The 21797-nt window shown below is 49.0% G+C and overlaps 1 long non-coding RNA gene across 1 annotated transcript; it reads right to left on the minus strand.

The window, feature by feature from the left end:
- Positions 1–1314: 1314 nt before the first annotated feature.
- On the minus strand, positions 1315–3203 carry LOC142290549 (uncharacterized). The gene is made up of 3 exons (XR_012750339.1): positions 3136–3203; positions 1483–1554; positions 1315–1375 (listed from the first exon to the last, which is right to left on the minus strand). It is a non-coding gene; the product is annotated as an uncharacterized LOC142290549 (long non-coding RNA).
- Positions 3204–21797: the final 18594 nt, after the last annotated feature.

Here is a 21797-nt window from a genome sequence, read left to right on the forward strand (position 1 = left end):
TGCGTTTTCCAGTTTTATCCATCGGATTAAAAAGAAGTCAGAAAAATGCTAATAAAATGTAAAATAAAATCCGGAAAAAAAGGGATAAAATTCACACTGAAAGATTATCGTGAACAAGCGAGTGTTCGCTCACGACATCTTTGCATGCACACTAGCTATCATTCGATGATCAACCAAGATGCTCGTTTGTAGGGTGAAACAATTTTGTGCACCAAAAAAGCTCTTCATTGTTCATGGTGGTGCATCGTCCTGTGTAAACAGGAGTCACACTGCCGAGAACAATGGCAGCTTATGTGCCCTAATCGATCTATTACCGATCGTTCAGGGTGCATTTTCTAAAGGCCCCGTTACACGCAATGACATCGCTAATGAGATGTCGTTGGGGTCATGGAATTTGTGACGCACATCCGTACTCATTAGCGAGGTCGTTGCGTGTGACACGCACGAGCGAAAGCTAACAATCACAAATACTCACCTAATCGTTGATCGTTGACACGTCGTTCAAATCCCAAATATCGTTGAAGGTGCTGGATGCAGGTTGTTCGTCGTTCCTGAGGCAGCACACATCGCTTCGTGTGACACCCCAGGAATGATGAACAACACCGTACCTGCGTCCTCCAGCAACGAGGTGGGCATCCCTTTCCTGCGGCTGTTCTCCGCCCCTCCTCTTCAATTGGACGGCTGCCTTGTGACGTCGCTGTGACGCCACACGAACCACCCACTTAGAAAAGAGGCAGTTTGCCGGCCACAGCGACTTCGTTAGGCAGGTAAGTGTGTGTGATGGGGACTAACGATATTGTGCGCCACGGGCAGCGATTTGCCTGTGACGCACAAACGACGGGGGCGGGTGCTTTCACGAGCAACATTGCTAGTGATGTCACTGTGTATTAAGCCCCCTTTAATCTTGGGATATGGTAAGGTTTGTTACACTGCGCCGCATAATGAAACTGGTGTAACTCCAACATGCCCCTCATCAGAACAGGCGTAAACAACACTAGTCTTGATGAATTGGGGCCACGCTACAAAAACTCTGTATATATAATACACAATTAGATAAAAAATACGCCCCGATGATGCCTTTTTTCTTCGTTTTGTGTTTTCGGCCGAAAAATGCCCATAAAAAGTTGTCAAAAAAATTATTAAAAAAATCGTTACTCAAACACGGAAAAAGCATCGTCAAAGCGCTTCAGGAAAAAACAAAAAAAATGTTCAGACGCCGAGAAAACACTCGAAATAAGTGATCGGCCATTTGAAAAATGGATGATCACATAAGAGAAAAGACACAATGTGCTCACCCACATAGTGTTATGCTTTCTCTTGTGATGGTCTTGAGGCTTCAGATGGAGACTCTTCGTGGCCCACTCACTAACGGGAACTGAAAACAGAGAATTTTTATTAGGAGAAATGAAAAAATAGTGTTATTAGCACAAAAAATCCCTGAACATGCCCTAAGAATAGTAACTGAGACCCCTCCATACATACCTGCTGGTGTCGTCCTCATTGCTTTGTGAGTTTTATACGAGAATGGAAGGTCCAAAAACCAAGTCGACACTTCTATAAGAAAAGATTACTTATATCAGAACAAGATCACAGATTCAGTGAAGAAAGAAGTGACGGGAGGAGAGAGATGGAGGAGGAACGATGGTACAACCGGGAGAGATGGAGGAGGAACGATGGTACAACCGGGAGAGATGGAGGAGGAACGATGGTACAACCGGGAGAGATGGAGGAGGAACGATGGTACAACCGGGAGAGATGGAGGAGGAACTATGGTACAACCGGGAGGGATGGAGGAGGAACGATGGTACAACCAGGAGAAATGGAGGAGGAACAACCGGGAGAGATACACACTACAACGACATTGTACTGTCCCTCACATGTAATATACAGGACACACGTATATATGATTCACACTACAAACACATTGTACTCCCCCTCACATATAACATAACCCTAGCCTTGCTTAAACTTCCCCAGATCATCACCGATCCTCCGCCATATTACACAGTCGGTGCAAGACACTGTGGCTTGTACACCTCTCCAGGTCTCCGTCTAACCATTAGATGACCAGGTGTTGGGCAAAGCTGAAAATTAGACTCATCAGAGAAGATAACCTTACGCTAGAAATTGGGCAGGAATTGGGCAAATTAAATTTTGCGAAGGACGTATGAATCAAGCCACATACAAGGTTATCCTGGAAAAACAGTTGCTTCCTTCTGCTCAGGCAATGTTCCCCAACTCTGAGGATTGGTTTTTCCAGCAGGACAATGCGCCATGCCACACAGCTAGGTCAATCAATGTGTGGATGAAGGGCCACCACATCAAAACCCTGTCATGGCCAGCCCAATCTCCAGACCTCAACCCCATTGAAAGCCTCTGGAATGTAATCAGGAGGAAGATGGATACTCACAAGCCATTAAACAAAGAAGAACTGCTTACATTTTTGCACCAAGAGTGGCATAAGGTCACCCAAAAGCAATGAGCAATGTAAAAGACTGGTGGAAAGCATGCCAAGACGCATGAAAGCTGTGATTAAAAATCATGGTTATTCCACAAAATATTGATTTCTGAACTGTTCCTGAGGTAAAACATTATTAGTGTTGTTGTTTCTAAATGATTATGAACTTGCTTTCTTTGCATTATTTGTGGTCTGAAAGCAGTGCATTATTTGTTATTCTGACCATTTCTCATTTTCAGAAAATAAATACAAAATTTTTTGCTTGGAAATTTGGAGACATGTTGTCAGTAGTTTATAGAATAAAAAAACAATTTACACTTTACAAAAAAATATACTTATAAAGAGAAGAATCAGAAAAACTGACAATTTTGCAGTGGTCTCTTAATTTTTGCCAGAGCTGTACAGTATATGAGGATGGTGGGGGTGTCGCTGTCGTACATACCTTTTAGGAGCCTTTTAGGCTAGAGTCACACTAGCATATGGCATCCAATGCAATACCATCCGATACGATCTGCCAATGACAGAGTGTCATATGAGTGTGTTCTGATCTTGTGAGCAGATCACAGCTGCAGAGGAGCTCCTCCATAGGCAGCCTATACGTGAATCGCACTGCACTGGACATAAACCATGTTCAGTCCTATGTTTCTTACGCACTCACATTGTGACTCTAACCTTACCACGAATCGTCTCCATCTTCGGCATGTGTCAGTGTGAATGTGCAGATCTGACTGCGGGTGACGTTCTTATGGAACTATATGATTGTGATGTCGTAGCATAGAACATTTGGATGCTCGTGATGTCATAGAAGGTAGTGATGTCATCTGACTTTTTGATGCCACAGGGTCTTTTGATTTGATAACAGAAAATAGGGAATAAAAGACAAGTAAATAAATCTAGTTAAATATCTTGAAAATAAAGAAATATACCCCCTATAAAGAAACCATGAGATATCAATTCATATAAAAGAAAAAAGTGCACAAAGAACCAAAAAAACAGATGACTCCGATGGCCTCCCCCACGATGAACCCTCAGTCCCCAAGTGTAAAGGAAAGGGTCAGAGACTAAGGTAACAGGACCCCTAACGACCCCCCTTTCCAATGGACTCCAATGGGTCAGGTACAAGCTCTGACAACCACATCCACTAGTATTGTGACCTTTTTAATAAAAATACCAGCAAGAATAATAAAAATGGTGTACTTTAGATGTGAGGCTCAATAGGGAGTGATTTGCAAAGTTAGAGATATAATCATTCATTCTTTGTGGGACATTTACACAATACCAGGGACCAGGGCTGCCACTAGGAATTTCAGGGCACCATACTGGCAAAATTTCGGGGCCCCCTTGAGGCTCCACCCCAGCCCCGCCTTCACCCCTCGAATCTTCCACAGTCTCACCGCCACTCTTCGAAAAACTTCACTTCTGCACTACAACCTCACCAATCACACATTAACCCTTCACATTGAACACCGTATCACACACACAGCCATCAGATTTTGTTTTGGCCAAAAGATTGTTTTTAAGCCTGCCACCACAACAAGGTAGACTCTTTTGGCCGGGCCCTACTCTATTCTAACCTTTTTTTTTTTTTTTTTTAAATCTAACTTTTTTGGTATACATTTATTTTTGGTATGTCTACTTTATTCTTTAAAGGAATCTGTCCCATACAGTTTTTAAGCTAATTGAAACCAAATTGTGATAATGCAGACTTGTGGATTTAGACCTAACAACCCCTTCAAAGGGAATCTGTCACCAGGTTTTTAACACCTAATGTGAGCGCAGCATAACGTAGGGCAAGAGATCCTGATTCCAGCGATTGTCACTTATTGGGCTGCTTAGTGTAGTTTTGATAACATCACTAGTTAATCAGCAGGAGATTATCATTACAGGGCTTCTTGTCATGCTGTAGGTAGTCCAGCATATTCATGAGCTTTGTATAATTGCTAGATCTGCAGCAGAGAAAACATGGATTTTATCACAATGAAAGCAAACAGCCCAGTAAGTGACTCATCGCTGGAATCAGGGTATCTGTCTCTACATTATGCTGCTCTCAGATGGGGGAGCAAAAATTTGCTGACAGATTCACTTTAAGGCTACATGCGCATGCTGCATCTTTTTGTGTTCAGAAACTGCAGCTAAAACTGCACGTTATCAGGCCTAAAACACACTTCCGCAAAAAAAACGTCCGTGTGACACGGTCCGTTTTTCGTGTCCGTGTTCCGTTTTTTTGGGGCGTTTCTCCGGTACGTATCGCATCCGTGTGATGGCGTATGCGAGCCGTGTGTACGTGTAAAATGTCCGTGTTTGTGTGTAAAATGCCCGTGTATGTGTACGTGGAATGTCCGTGTGGAATGTCCGTTTGTGTGTTGCACAATGTCGTTGATACATGTCGGCTGACAGCAGACAGAGTTGCGCGATGAGAATGAACTCGGGTGAACTTCACCCGACTTCATTGTCATGCCGCGGCTCTGTCTGTGTGCCGCGTACTGATTAGCGGTCACCTGTGAAGGATTCACCAGTGACCGCTAATCCCCCAAGTGACTGAAGTGAGCAGCCCTCTCTCATACTCACTGATCCCCGATGAGGAACAGCTGTGCAGAGAATACGCGGCAACAATTACTTTGAATATGCAGGCCGCTCATTAATCAATCTCGTATTCCCTGCTTTCCCCACCCACAGACGCCTGTGATTGGTTGCAGTCAGACACGCCCCCACGCTGAGTGACAGCTGTCTCATTGCACCCAATCACAGCAGCCGGTGGGCGTGTCTATACTGTGCAGGAAAATAAATAAATAAATAAATAATTAAAAAAAACGGCGTGCGGTCCCTCCCCATTTTAATACCAGCCAGATAAAGCCATACGGCTGAAGGCTGGTATTCTCAGGATGGGGAGCCCCACGTTATGGGGAGCCCCCCCAGGCTAACAATATCAGTCAGCAGCCACCCAGAATTGCCGCATACATTATATGCGACAGTTCTGGGACTGTACCCGGCTCTTCCCGATTTGCCCTGGTGCGTTGGCAAATCGGGGTAATAAGGAGTTATTGGCAGCCCATAGCTGCCAATAAGTCCTAGATTAATCATGTCAGGCGTCTCCCCGAGATACCTTCCATGATTAATCTGTAAGTGACAGTAAATAAACACACACACCCGAAAAAATCCTATATTAGAAATAAAAAACACAAACATATACCCTGGTTCACCACTTTAATAAGCCCGAAAAAGCCCTCCATGTCCGGCGTACTCCAGGATGGTCCAGCGTCGCTTCCAGCTGTGCTGCATGGAGGTGACCGGAGATGCAGAAAACACCGCCGCTCCTGTCACCTCCACGCAGCTAATGAAGGCAATTTCAGCTGTTCCTCGCCGCGCTGGTGATCGGGGAGCGGTATGAGCCGGGGGAAGAAAAAAAACGAGCGCCAATGTAAGTATGACTGAGAACAGCAGAAAAAAAGGTAAGTATACTGAATTTAACCCCTTAACGACCTTTGACGTACTGAGTACGTCATGGTGACATGGTGCTAAACGACCCATGACGTACTCAGTACGTCATGGCGAAATTGCGGTCCCGGAGCCCCGGGGAGTGAAATTTGTTTAATTAAACGGTAGATTCGGGAAGGAGGGGACCTCTGCCTGACCTCAGGAGGGGTGGTGCCTCCTCCCCGAACCTACAGAGGCTATGATTGGCTGACGAACGCCGCTCAGCCAATTACAGCCACTGTAATGTTCCAGCCATTGAAAATGGCTGGAACATTGAAATCCAGCCCTGATCAGTGCTGCTGTAGCACTGGCCATTGGCTGGAGCTGGGTGATCGATGCTTCACCCGCCCCCAGCTCTGATTGGAGAGACCGGTCTTGTGACCGCTCTCTCCAATCAATGTGGATCTGCGGCCTGTGACCGTCCCTGGAAGCCGAGGAGAGCGGTAAGTTGTCCCCGCCGCCCGCCCCTGTCCCCGCCGCCCGCCCCTGTCCCCGATCGCCCCGCCGCTGCTCCCGATCCACCGCTGTCCCCACTGCTGTCTCCGATCGCCCCGCCGCTGCTCCCGCTTCACCGCTGTCCCAGCCGCTGCTCCCGATGCACCGCTGTCCCCGATCGCCCCGCCGCTGCTCCCACTTCACCGCTGTCCCCGCCGCTGTCTCCGATCGCCCCGCCGCTGCTCCCGCTTTACCGCTGTCCCCGCCGCTGCTCCCGATGCACCGCTGTCCCCGCCGCTGTCTCCGATCGCCCTGCCGCTGCTCCCGCTTCACCGCTGTCCCCGCCGCTGCTCCCGCTTCACCGCTGTCTCAGATCGCCCCGCCGCTGCTCCCGCTTCACCGCTGTCCCCGCCGCTGCTCCCGATGCACCGCTGTCCCCGCCGCTGTCTCCGATCGCCCTGCCGCTGCTCCCGCTTCACCGCTGTCCCCGCCGCTGCTCCCGATGCACCGCTGTCCCCGACACTGTCTCCGATCGCCCCGCCGCTGCTCCCGATCCACCGCTGTCCCCGGCGCCATGCTCCCGCTCCACCGCTGTCCCCGCCGCCGCTCCCGATCCACCGCTGTCCCCGGCGCCATGCTCCCGCTCCACCGCTGTCCCCGCCGCCGCTCCCGATCCACCGCTGTCTCCGCCGCCATGCTCCCGCTCCACCGCTGTCCCCGCCGCCGCTCCCGATCCACCGCTGTCCCCGCCGCCATGCTCGACACTGTCCCCGCCGCCGTCGCACCCACCTTTTTCAGCCGCTGCTGCCCCCGAATCGGCCCCCACTGTTCCCGATCGGCGGCCGCCGCCGCCTCCTTCATCGGCTGCCCCTTCTCCATCGCCACACCTCCTATCCCTCCATGTGCTGCAAGCCACCCTCCCCCCACGTGGGGGGAGGGTGGCTTGCAGCACATGTGGGGGGAGGGTGGCTGGCTTGCAGCAAATGTGGGGGGAGGGTGGCTGGCTTGCAGCACATGTGGGGGGAGGGTGGCTGGCTTGCAGCACATGTGCTGCAAGCCACCCTCACCCCACATGTGCTGCAAGCCACCCTCCCCCCACATGTGCTGCAAGCCAGCCACCCTCCCCCTACATGTGCTGCAAGCCAGCCACCCTCCCCCTACATGTGCTGCAAGCCAGCCAACCTCCCCCCACATGTGCTGCAAGCCAGCCACCCTCCCCCCACATGTGCTGCAAGCCAGCCACCCTCCCCCCACATGTGCTGCAAGCCAGCCACCCTCCCCCCACATGTGCTGCAAGCCACCCTCCCCCCACATGTGCTGCAAGCCACCCTCCCCCTACATGTGCTGCAAGCCACCCTCCCCCCGGGGCCCCCCCTCCTCCATGTGCCATCTCTCTCTCCCATCAGACTCTGCCCCCCTCCCCGATCTGCTGCCTGCTCTCTCCGATTTTCCATCTACTGCCCCCTCTCACCCTCCTCGATCTGTTGCCTTCTTCATCTGCTGCCTCTTCTGTCTGCTGTGATCCTGCTGCCTAGATCCATCCTGTAAGGTAGGTATCCCCATCTCACCTCCCCCCCCCCATCATCTGCGCCATTTCCCATCCATCCGCTGCGCCATTTCCCATCATCCATCCGCTGCGCCCTTTCCCATCCTCTGCCGCTCCTCCACCCACTGCGCCCTTTCCCATCTTCCATCCGCTGCGCCCTTTCTCATCTGCCGCCCCGCCCTCTCGCATCGCATTATCCAGCGCAGTTGCTCGCTTCCAGACTGCAGTGGATGATGCGATGCGAGACTCGTGCATTGCTCTCACGTTTGGCACTGGTCTTAGTGGCAGGCGCTCTTTTTTTTTTTTTTTTTTTTTTACTGATGTCTGTATTTTTTATTTCGCCAAACTAATTTTTTTTGTATGGGGGGGGTCTAGTTTCCAAAATGGGATCACATGTGGGGGAGCTCCATTGTTTAGGCACCTCAGGGGGTCTCCAAATGAAACATGGCGTCTGCTAATAATTCCAATCAATTTTACTGTGAAATGGCGCTCCTTCTCTTCTGAGCCCCGCCGTACGCCCAAACAATTGATTTCTACCACATATGAGGTATCGTCGTACTCAGGAGAAATTGCACAATACATTTTATGGTGCATTTTTTCCTGATACCCTTGTGGGAAAAAAAGCTACCTGTTTGAAAAAACAATTTTGTGGTAAAAAAAAGAATAAAATATTTTCACGGCTGAACATTACAAACGTTTGTGAAGCCTCCAGGGGTTCAAAGTGCTCACTAAACAGCTAGATAAATTCCATGAGGGGTCTAGTTTCCAAAATGGGGTCAATTGTGGGGGAGCTCCATTGTTTAGGCACTTCAGGGGGGTCTCCAAACGCAACATGGCGTCCGCTAATAATTCCAACCAATTTTGCTGTGAAATGGCGCTCCTTGCCTTCCGAGTCCTGCCGTGCGCCCAAACATTTGATTTCCACCACATATGGGGTATCTGCGTACTCAGGAGAAAATGCACAATACATTTTATGGTGCATTTTTTCCTGATACCCTTGTGATAAAAAAAGCTACCTGGTTGAAGCAACAGTTTTGTGGTAAAAACATTTTTTTTTCTTTTCACGGCTCAATGTTATAAACTTCTGTGAAGCCCCCAGGGGTTCAAAGTGCACATCAAACATCTAGAAAAAATATTTGAGGGCTCTAGTTTCCAAAATGGGGTCATTTGTGGGGGAGCTCCATTGTTTAGGCACCTCAGGGAGTCTTCAAACCCGACATGGTGTCCGCTAATGAGTGCAGCTAATTTTGCACTCAAAAATTCAAATGGCGCTCCTTGCCTTCCGAGTCCTGCTGTGTGCCCAAACATTTGATTACCACCACATATGGGGTATCTGCGTACTCAGGAGAAAATGCACGATACATTTTATGATGCATTTTTCCTGATACCCTTGTGAAAATACTAATTTTTATGGCTAAAGTAACATTTTTGTGTTAAAAAAGTAAAATTTTCATTTTTTCGTCTACATTGCTTTGGTTGCTGTGAAGCTCCTAAAGGGTTAATAAACTTCTTGGATGTGGTTTTGAGCAGAGTGAGGGGTGCAGATTTTAGAATTGGGTCACTTTTGGGTATCTTCTGTCGCCTAGGTTTCTCAAATCACTCCAAATGTGATGTGGTACCTAAAAATTTTTTTTTGTAAATTTTGTTGGAAAAATGAGAAATTGGTGATGAACTTTGAACCCTTCTATCTTCCTAACGGAAATTTTTTTTTTTTCAAAAATTGCGCTGGTGTAAAGTAGACATGTGGGAAATGTTATTTAGTAACTTTTTTGTGTGACATATCTCTCAGATTTATGGGCATAAAATTTCAAATTTTGAAAATTGCTAAATTTTCAAAATTTTCGCCAAATTTCCGAAATTTTCACAAATAAACGCAAAAAATATCGGCCTAAATTTACCACTGACATGAAGTACAATATGTCACGAAAAAACAATCTCAGAATCGCCAGGATCCGTTGAAGTGTTCCAGAGTTATAACCTGCCAAAGTGACACTGGTCAAAATTGCAAAAAATGGCCGGGTCTTTAAGGTGAAAACAGGCTGGGGGCTGAAGGGGTTAATTAAAAAAAAAATAAAAATAAGATCGCTAGTGTAAAAACACACACGCACGAAACGTGCTGAACACGGACATACTCCGTGTGCGGTACGTGCAGGCATGGACCCATAGACTAAAGCGGGTCCGTGCCTGCGTGCTGCCGGCCAAAAACGGACATGTTGTCCATGTAGAAAAGCGCACACGTACTTACCTCATGGACACACGTTCCGTGCAATTTTACGTGTGTGTGCCATCTACCATAGAACAACATGGGTCTCCGTGTGTACGTATCTCCGGTACGTGCAAATACGTACCGCACACGTACAAATTAAACGGATGTGTGTTGCGGGTCTCAGAGAGCCTGGAAATGTCACAAAAAATGCTTGTAATTGTAGGTGCATTTTCGTTGCGATTTCACAACATGCGTTTTTGCGACAAATGTTGACAAAAACGCAGGAAGAATAAACATGCTGCATTTTTTTTGTCACAAACTTTTGACAAATAAAACACTGACAAACTGCAATGTGCGCACAGCAAATCTGACTTCTCATAGACTTTGCTGGGAAGTCAAATGTCAGAAAGTTCTAACAACAAAACTGCAGCCAAAAATGCAGCGTGCGCATATAGCCTAATGCGGGCGTCACACAAGACGATCTATCGTGCGATATGTCGTCGGGGTCACGGTTTTAATGACGCACATCCGGCATCGTTTACGTCGTCGTCCCGTGTGACACCTACAAGCGACGCAGAACGTTCGCAAATCGTGTATCGTTGACACGTCGCTCATTTTTAAAAAATCTTTATTTTTCTTTGCGCCGGTTGTTCATCGTATCCGTGGCCGCACACATCGCTCCGTGTGACACCCCAGGAACGATGAACACAGCTTACCTGCGTCCCGCGGCTCCCGCTGGCTATGCGGAAGGAAGGAGGTGGGCGGGATGTTTACGTTCCGCTCATCTCCGCCCCTCCGCTTCTATTGGCCGGCCGCTGTGTGACGTCGCTGTGACGCCAAACGTCCCACCCCCTTCAGGAAGTGGATGTTCGCCGCCCAGAGCGACGTCGCTCAGCAGGTAAGTACGTGTGACGGCAGTTTAACCGCTTTGTGCGCCACAGGCAACTAATTGCCTGTGACGCACAAACGATGGGGGTGGGTACGATCGCTCGTGCGATCACACGATAGATCGTATCGTGTGACGCCCGCATAAGGCTCTTTCAGCAGATAGATGGCTAGATAGATAGGTAGAATAATAGATAGATGGATATGTGGCGCCCCTGTGGCTTCAGTCACCACAGGGTACTGCAACTCACTTAAGGTGCAGTACTCATCCTGGATCCAGAGGAGGTCAGTACCAGTTCCACAACACAAACTCATATACACAACCAGGTTGCCCTCCCCATTGGGGACCGGGCTAGGGTCGGGTCTTAAGGTAGTCACCAAACATGGGGGGCAGCCACCCACTAGTGACAGGGAACCGGGGGAGGAGCAGCCACCAGGGGGAGTTAGGACCTTACACAACAGTTAGTGTGTTCTCCAGCAGGAGAGAACAGGAGCGGGACCGGTGCGGTTCAGGGTGCAGAGCTTTAGGGTGAAACAGACTTCATGTTGTATCACCAGAGTCTGCAGGATGGGGGATTGCATGTCACTTTGGCCACCACGAGATCCCAGAGCACAGTGCCACATAGGGTCCGGAGTCGTGATTACAGTCAAGCCCCACAGCGGCCCCGCGTCACCTACACACGGGACAGGAGCTAACACTACACAAACCGGGGTCCCCAAGCAGCTTCAGGCCACGGCTGGAACCACAGCAGCTGATTCAGCCTTTTGATTGTCGTCGCCACGCGCTTCGGCGCCAAGGGCCACTACTCTCCTCATCATCCTCCCTGGGGCCCCGCTCTACCTGTGGGGAGCAGAAACATCCTTACTGCAACACCATCCGCCCCGGAGGACAGCGACAGCAGCAGCGGCTAATCCCTGGCCACGTACCACAGGTGGCGTCACAAGACTATCATCCTCATCATTCCCACACCATCATCTCCTTATCCCCTCTTTATTGTACACCTCGGGGCCACGAAGCCAGGCAGGGCCACCTGTGACATCCCTGACCTGACATCACCGGCCCGGCGACGAGAAACATTTAACCCCTGCCCGTGGGTGCTACAGATAGAAGGAGGGATATATAGAATAATGGATAGATAGAGGAATAGATAGATAGTGGGGGAGGGGGCTCAGCAGGTGGGGAGGGGGCTCACAGCAGGTGGGGAGGGGGCTCACAGCAGGTGGGGAGGGGGCTCACAGCAGGTGGGGAGGGGGCTCACAGCAGGTGGGGAGGGGGCAGCAGATGAGGGAGGGGGGCAGGGGCTTATCAGGGCACTTGCAGGGATAGCTCTCCTTAGACAACTTCCACAGACGCCGGAGTGAAGCTGAGGGGGCGGTCTCTGGCTCCAGTTCCACAGTGATTGGACAGATCGGTCACAAGGCCGGTCTCTCCAATCAGATTTGGGGGCGGGTGAAACTGAGGTCACCCAGCTCCAGCCAATGATCCCTGCTACTGTTGCACTGGTCATGGCTGGATTTCAATGTTTCAACCATTTTCAATCGCTGAAACATTACAGTGGCTGTGATTGGCTGAGCGGCATTCGTCAGCCAATCACAGTCTCCTTAGGTCCGAGGGGGAGACACCACCCCTCCTGAGGTCAGGCAGAGGGCCCCTCCTTCCCGAATCTAAGATATCTGCAGCGATCGCAGCCTCCGGGGCCGCGATCTCGCCATGACGTACTGGGTACGTCATGGGTCCTTAAGTACCAAGGAGCCATGACGTACCCTGTACGTCATAGGTCGCTAAGCGGTTAACACGTTTTCAGGCTCTAGGGGCCAGCTCCTGCTTAGGGCCCCTGTGCGACTGTAGGAGCTGCACCGCGATATATCTGCCAGTGCAACGTCCCCACGCCCTGCCCATGGGGCCCGGTGAGCAGATGAATGAAGGCGGAGGGGCCCGGGCTGTCAGCCGGACCCCCCTCCTGCGTGCTGCTCACCGGGCCCAGTACAGGAGTCCCAGTAGTAATGCCCTGATGGCGGCCCTGCTCCATATGAACTGTTAAGGGGGCACTCTTATATAAACTGCTATGGTGGCACTCATCCACTGTCATGGGAGCACTCCTATGTACTGTTAAGGGGGCACTCTCATATACACTGTTAGGGTAGCACTCATATGCACTGTTATGGGGGCACTCATATCCACTGTTAGGGTGGCACCCATATCCACTGTTAGGGTGGCACCCATATCCACTGTTAGGGTGGCACCCATATCCACTGTTAGGGTGGCACCCATATCCACTGTTAGGGTGGCACCTATATCCACTGTTAGGGTGGCACCCATATCCACTGTTAGGGTGGCACCCATATCCACTGTTATGGGTGCACGCACTCTCATATATCCTTATGGGGCACTCATATCCACTGTTATGGGGGACACTCTCATATGCACTGTCAGGGTGGCACTCTTATGCACTGTTATGGGAGCACTCATATGCACTGTTATGGGGGTACTCATATATAGTTATGGGGCAATCATATCTACTGTTATGGGGACACTCTCATATGCACTGTTATGGGAGAACTCTCATATATAGTTATGGGGCAATCCTATCTACTGTTATAGGGCACTCTCATATGCACTGTTATGGGGGCACACTGTATTTAAGGTTATGATATATACATACTGAGTCAGTGGCGTAACTAGAGTTGGATGGGCCCCGGTGCAAAGTTTAGACCTGGGCCCCCCCTCCACATACACAGACACTTGGGGTAGGGGATAATGACACTGACACTCGGGGTACAGGATAATGATGCTGACACTTGGCTCTCACCCACAGCACCCTGAAATCCCTCTATCAGCACCCAGCTTTCCTATGTTCTGATATTTATCTTGTCCTCAGCACACAGCTTTCCCATATCAGAGCATGAGAAAGCTGGGTGCTGAGAGATGTATATCAGAACATGGGAAATCTGGGTGCTGAGAGATGTATAGCAGAGCATGGGAAAGCTGGGTGCTGAGAGATGTATAGCAGAGCATGGGAAAGCTGGGTGCTGAGAGATGTATATCAGAACATGGGAAAGCTGGGTGCTGAGAGATGTATAGCAGAGCATGGGAAAGTTGGCTGCTGAGGGAAAGAGCCTTTTTCCCTCAGCACAAAACATTTCCATCCCATACTTGTATCTTTGTCCCCCCTGTATAAAGTTCTCAAAATACTATAACAGTCCCCACATAGCCTTCCAAATAATTGTATAAAGGGTCCCACATAACCCTTCATATATTAGAATGCAGATACATAGCCCTCCATATATTATAATGCACCCCCATAATCCTCCATGTATAAAGTAGCCCTTCAATTATAATGCATTTCCCATAGTTCTCCATGTATTAAAATTCACCCCATAGTTCTCCATATATTATACTGCACCACATAGTCCTCCATGTTTTATAATGCACTTCCATAGTCCGTGTATAAGGTAGCCTCCATAGTCCTCCATATATTATAATGTAGCCCCCATAGTCCTATATGTATTATAACACAACCCCATAAAACTTCAGATGGTATTATGCAGCCCCATACTCCTCCATGTATAATTCACCCCTATATTCCATGTATAAGGTGTCCCTTCATTTTGTATTATACAGCCCCCCCCGACCTCCATTTTAATGCAGCCCTATAGACCTCCAGTATAATGCAGCCTCATAGACCTCTACGTATATTACACCTCTATATTCAATGTATAAGGTGTCCTTCATGTTTATTATGCAGCCTCACCAGGCCTCCATATATAATAATGCAGCCAACCTCTCCAGGCCTCCATGTATAATAATGCAGCCAGCCTCCCCAGGCCTCCATGTATAATAATGCAGCCAGCCTCCCCAGGCCTCCATGTATAATAATGCAGCCAGCCTCCCCAGGCCTCCATGTATAATAATGCAGCCAGCCTCCCCAGGCCTCCATGTATAATAATGCAGCCAGCCTCCCCAGGCCTCCATGTATAATAATGCAGCCAGCCTCCCCAGGCCTCCATGTATAATAATGCAGCCAGCCTCCCCAGGCCTCCATGTATAATAATGCAGCCAGCCTCCCCAGGCCTCATGTATAATAATGCAGCCAGCCTCCCCAGGCCTCATGTATAATAATGCAGCCAGCCTCCCCAGGCCTCCATGTATAATAATGCTGCCAGCCTCCCCAGGCCTCCATGTATAATAATGCTGCCAGCCTCCCCAGGCCTCATGTATAATAATGCTGCCAGCCTCCCCAGGCCTCCATCTATAATAATGCTGCCAGCCTCCCCAGGCCTCCATGTACAGTATCATGCAGCCTCCCCACCCCAGGCCTCCATGTACAGTATCATGCAGCCTCCCCACCCCAGGCCTCCATGTACAGTATCATGCAGCCTCCCCACCCCAGGCCTCCATGTACAGTATCAGGCAGCCTCCCCACCCCAGGCCTCCATGTACAGTATCAGGCAGCCTCCCCACCCCAGGCCTCCATGTACAGTATCATGCAGCCTCCCCACCCCAGGCCTCCATGTACAGTATCAGGCAGCCTCCCCACTCCAGGCCTCTGACCACCGTGCACTCACTTATATATATATATATATATATATATATATAAAAAAAAAAAAAACAAGTACTCACCGCTCTCCTCCTTCCACTGCTGCTCTGTCCTGACGTCTCCTTGTTCCACTGCTGCTGTACTCCCTGCTCTCCTCCTTCCACTGCTGCTCGTCCTCCCCTCTCCTCGTTCTCCCGGTGCTGCGGTCGGCGTCCTCCCTCCCTGCACTCTGTGCACTCAGCACAGCAGTCGCACAGTAGTGACGTCACCGCGCAGGCACAGGGGGAGAATGATGATGCAGAGCGGCGCTGGCCGCTCTATGCTTCATTATTACTGTGCGCGGTGACGGGGGAGGGGGGCCCCGGTGCCGCCGCTGACATCGGGCAGGGAGGGCCCGGTGTCGGGGGCGGCAGCGGGTCATATAGTGGGCGCGTGCACTGTGACAGATCAGCGCAGCTTCTCTCTCACTGAGAGGAGCTGGCTGCTGATCTGTCGGGTCCCCGCGGACCCCAAACCGCCTGGGCCCGCTGCGACCACGGTAGTTACGCCACTGTACTGAGTGGATATAACCCATGTGATACAACATATACAATAAGCGCAGAGCTGATGGCTTCCTATAGTGAATGTTTCCTCTCCTACCTACTGTCTCATTTCCCAGCACAACTGCCGCCCACAGCACTAGCAGCGCTCCCCTCAGGAGGTTGTCCATGTTATGGCGTCATAGGCAACAATCAGTCCAGACCAGCAGGTGGCGCCAGAGGGAGGAGCTGGTACCGCGCACCGTACTGCTCCTGTGATGCGGCCCTAGGGGTTAGACCAGACGTGGATTCACAAAGGTGCAGTCCGTAGTGACGCTGCGCTCCTCAGCATCCCCAGCTCCTCAGCGTCCCCAGCTCCTCAGCGTCCCCCAGCTCCTCAGCATCATCAACTCCTCAGCGTCCCCAGCTCTTCAGCGTCCCCAGCTCCTCAGCATAAACAGCTCCTCAGCGTCCCCAGCTCCTCAGCATCCCCAGCTCCTCAGCATAAACAGCTCCTCAGCATCCCCAGCTCCTCAGCATCCCTCAGCATCCCCAGCTCTTCAGCGTCCCCAGCTCCTCAGCATCCCCCAGCTCTTCAGCGTCCCCAGCTCCTCAGCGTCCCCAGCTCCTCAGCATCCCCAGCTCTTCAGCGTCCCCAGCTCCTCAGCGTCCCCAGCTCCTCAGCGTCCCCAGCTCCTCAGCGTCCCCAGCTCCTCAGCATCCCCCAGCTCCTCAGTCCCCCAGCTCCTCAGCATCCCCAGCTCTTCAGCGTCCCCAGCTCCTCAGCGTCCCCAGCTCAGCATCCCCAGCTCCTCAGCGTCCCCAGCTCAGCATCCCCAGCTCCTCAGCATCTCCAGCTCCCCAAGGTATATAACAGTTGATCTGTCTTGCATTTATATAGTGGTGTATAAGACTCCTCATAAAGAAGCCTCTGCTCCAGCTCCACACAGAGGTGTACTGTGTATGATCCCTTCATTAAACAGATACAAGGGCCATCCACAAGATGGCCGCCTCTGCTTCCCTCATGAGCTCAGTTACTGTGGTGTCATGGTGACCTCCACTTGCCAGTATGTGATAATCCTGAATACTGAGTAGCCTGAATAATAAGTCTCGCTTTTGGGCGGATTCATACACAATAGTTTTCTTTAATAAAATATATTAAGGTTTTACGATATTACTATTTTTTTTCCTGCCTGATCGCACAATATAAAATACACTGTGCACAATGGGAGCCATGTGTGAAGGTGTTTTCCACATTCACCACAATAATTGTTTAATAAATGTGATATATTTTGCGATTTTCCGCCGCTCTCACCATTCTGGCCCGGTTAGCCATGCAAATAAGTTTTAACCCCTTCACTACCTGGCGATTTTCTGCTTTTCATTTTTGTTTTTTCCTTCCCTTCTTCCAAGAGCCAAAACCTGTTTATTTTTTCCATCAACATAGAAGTATTTAAGTTTTGTTTTTTCTTCACATTTTTTAAACACTTTTTTTTTCACTTTTTACTGTTTTTAATCATCTTCTTAGGGGACTTGAAGCTGCGATATTCCGATAACTTCTGCCGTACAGAACGATGTATCAGCACTGCTCTGGACTGCTGAAATTATCATCTCCTATGAACGCCGGCTTCAGACATGCTCCACACCGGTATGTGTTTACAGTCAGATCTCTGATTTACCTGCTGCTGTTAGAGCCGAGCGCCACCGTGCTCGGGTGTTCAGTACTCGTAACTAGTGATGAGCGAGCATTACCATGCTCTGGTGCTCAGTAATTGTAACTAGTGATGAGTGAGCACTACCATGCTCAGGTGCTCTGTACTGGTAACTAGTGATGACCGGACACTACCATGCTCAGGTGCTCGGTACTCGCAACTAGTGATGAGCGAGCACTACCATGCTCAGGTGCTCTGTACTCATAACTAGTAATGAAGCAGGCACTACCATGCTCGAGTGCTCTGTACTCGTAACTAGTGATGATCGAGCACTACCATGCTCAGGTGCTCTGTACTCATAACTAGTAATGAAGCAGGCACTACCATGCTCGAGTGCTCTGTATTCGTAACTAGTGATGATCGAGCACTACCATGCTCAGGTGCTCTGTACTCGTATCTAGTGATGAGCGAGCACTACCATGCTCGGGCGCTCTGTACTCGTTAAGAGCAGTTGGAAGCTTGGATGGGCACGACTCGAGCACCTGCGTATTATTAAAATCAATGTGGGCCTCAAGCATTTTTCTGGGAAATATTCCGGAAAAATGCTTGAGTTCCCCATTCACTTCCATTATATTTCAGCTCTTGAGTCGCGCCCATCCGAGCATACAACTGTTGTTAACGAGTTCCAAGCATTGTAGTGCTTGCTCATCACTAGTTACGAGTATCGAGCATTGTAGTTCCCGCTCATCAATCGTTGTCTGCAAATCCTCTATGTCCTGTTAGCTTTCCCCATCACATTTTCAGACATATTGAACCCACATTGCTCCCTGAAAATGTTAGCCAAAGTGCCCATTATCCTGACAGTCACGAATACCCTAAAGGCTGCTTTACACGAGTCGATCCATCGTGCGATTTATTTTGCAAAGTCTTTTTTTTTTTTTGTTTGTATCGCTGATAGGTAGTTGTCCATGTGTCACACGTTGAGTGTTGTCAAACGACCACAAAGCGCTCATCGATATATTGATTGGCCATGGCAGACGTCCAAAAGGCTTCACACATGTTTTCCTTTGGTCAATCTGTCTTTTGTATGGGCGTAATTAGGCAAACTATACACCCCTCCGTGACGTTGTCTGGATTGTTGCACTCCCTGAATTCTTCTGACCTGCTCAATCCAGTTCTGCTAATGTGGTTGATTGGTTACATCCCATATATATAGTTTCTCTTCTGCGTCTGTCTTTGTTGCCTCGTGTGTCCTTAGCATCATTCTTGTTTATTGTTTGTGGTCTGGTTAATGTCGATTTTGATCCAAAAAGGAAATATTGGCATATAACAACTTACCACAAAAAAGTGATAACAAGGAGTGAGGGCGGAAAATCCAGCGAACAAACAAACGTAAGAAAAATTAGGAGTAATGCACTATAAAACACTGTGCATGACGCCAAGGCTGAATGTTCACACATCATGACTACAGCTCCGTATTTTATAACAGTAATAACCAATCAAAACGCATCTGCTACAACCAATCCGATTAGATTAGGCGTGATTATTTAAAACCGCAAATACGCCCTGAACGTTTAATGACGTCACAAATAACTACGAGGATGGCCGATTACACAGTGTCACACTTTGCAATGCGTCGTTCATTAAGACTAAACTGACCGATTTTATGGAATTAAACGATGAGTACACGATGGCCGAATTTCAAACGATTAAGCATCGGTTGGACTCGCAAGGAGCTGTCACATGAGGAGATGTCGTTACAAATGACGGAAGTGCGTCACAAAATCCGTGACCCCAACGATGCATCGCACAATAGATCGACTCGTGTAAAGCAGCCTTTAGACTATGTCAGTCACAATGCCCCAGACCATGCTAGCCACAGAGGATCATGCCATTAGTAGTCACAGTGTTACGTCCACACACTGCCCTGCCGGGATCTTATTCTCAGAGGTCTCCTGCTTCTCCTGCGTCAGAACATTGCAGCCTGGTCTACACAAAAAAGCACATCCAATAGTGCAATAGATTTGGTAATTAGCTTGTCTTGAGGGTCCCAAACCAGTGGCCTGTGGATGACTGCTCAGGTGAGTTCCACTCTCGCTGTTATTAGTAGCTATAGGGGATTTTCACTTGTTGAGGAGGGCACTCATGGCCATTATTCATTTATTGAGGCACCATATTAAAACAGAATAACTGCACAAAAAATGAAAAGACCCCAATAATGAGAATCCGACCCCAACCACCTTCCACAAAATGGGAAGAAAACCTGCTTGTTTTATTTAATAAATGATGATGGACAGGGGACTGGATCTGGAAAGTGGATGATGGACAGGGGACTGGATCTGGAAAGTGGATGATGGACAGGGGACTGGATCTGGAAAGTGGATGATGGACAGGGGACTGGTTCTGAAAAGTGGATGATGGACAGGGGACTGGATCTGGAAAGTGGCAGATGGACAGGGAATGGATCTGGAAAGTGGATGATGGACAGGGGACTGGATCTGGAAAGTGGATGATGGACAGGGAACTGGATCTGGAAAGTGGATGATGGACAGGGAACTGGATCTGGAAAGTGGATGATGGACAGGGGACTGGATGTGGAAAGTGGTTGATGAACAGAGGACTGGATCTGGAAAGTGGTTGATGAACAGGGGACTGGATCTGGAAAGTGGATGATGGACAGGGGACTGGATCTGGAAAGTGGATGATGGACAGGGGACTGGATCTGGAACCTGGATGATGGACAGGGGGACTGGATCTGGAAAGTGGATGATGGACAGAGGACTGGATCTGGAAAGTGGATGATGGACAGGGGACTGAATTTGGAAAGTGGATGATGGACAGGGGACTGGATCTGGAACGTGGATGATTGACAGGGGGGACTGGTCAGGAATATGAAGTATCATCGATGTGTCCTGGTAACTGTGTGATATAATAATCGCCGAGAAGAAAAACATTGAGACCGATTCTTGTTTTAAATTTATTTATTAGCAATAGGCAGTGAACCAAAAATTATAATAAGTAATCAATAATAATAATATTTTCATTGAACTAACATTTTTCAAAAAGGGTTGTTCAGTATTAGAAAAGTATGGTTGACTTCTTCCGTTGTCTATACCTTATATCTGGAATTGCAGATCTGTACCATACTGTTTTAGGCCGAGTTCACACTTTGCGTATTTGGTGCGGATTTTACAACTGGATTGATAAAATTTAATCTGCAGTGTATAAACATTTTATTAATGCATGGAAAAAAATCATCCATATTTTATGCCAGGCCGTCAATTTAACATACAGATTAAAGGATCCACATTGAAATGAATATGTAAAATCCACTACAGAAATTGACATGCTGTAAATAATAAGAAAAGCATAAAAAAAGGCAATTTCCATATGGATTCTGCACCACGCAGACTTGAATCGGGATGAGATTAAGATAAACTCACCCACTTTCCTGGGGCTGAAAAATAAATTCTGTGTAAAATTCACATCAAACATGCAAGGTGTGAACTCAGCCTATAAGAGCGGAAGTGTTACAGCTTAAATAAATACATCTAATATATAAAGCTGAGTGTATGTATGTGTGTGTGTGTATATGTATGTATGTATGTATGTGTGTGTGTATGTCCGCTAAAGGAATCCGCACCGTCGCATTTACAATCACGAAATAGACAGACAGAGACAGACGGGGAAAGAGACAGACGGAGACAGACGGGGAAAGAGACAGACATAGACAGACGAGGAAAGAGACTGACAGAGACAGACGGGGAAAGAGACAGACGGGGAAAGAGACAGACAGAGACAGACGGGGAAAGAGACAGACGGGGAAAGAGACAGACGGGGAAAGAGACAGACAGAGACAGACGGGGAAAGAGACTGACAGACAGACGGGGAAAGAGACAGACGGGGAAAGAGACAGACGGGGAAAGAGACAGACAGAGACAGACGGGGAAAGAGACAGACGGGGAAAGAGACAGACGGGGAAAGAGACAGACAGAGACAGACGGGGAAAGAGATAGACGGGGAAAGAGACAGACAGAGACAGATGGGGAAAGAGACAGACAGAAACAGATGGGGAAAGAGACAGA

The sequence above is a fragment of the Anomaloglossus baeobatrachus genome, chromosome 2 (assembly GCF_048569485.1).
Source record: "Anomaloglossus baeobatrachus isolate aAnoBae1 chromosome 2, aAnoBae1.hap1, whole genome shotgun sequence".
NCBI classification, from domain to species: domain Eukaryota; kingdom Metazoa; phylum Chordata; class Amphibia; order Anura; family Aromobatidae; genus Anomaloglossus; species Anomaloglossus baeobatrachus.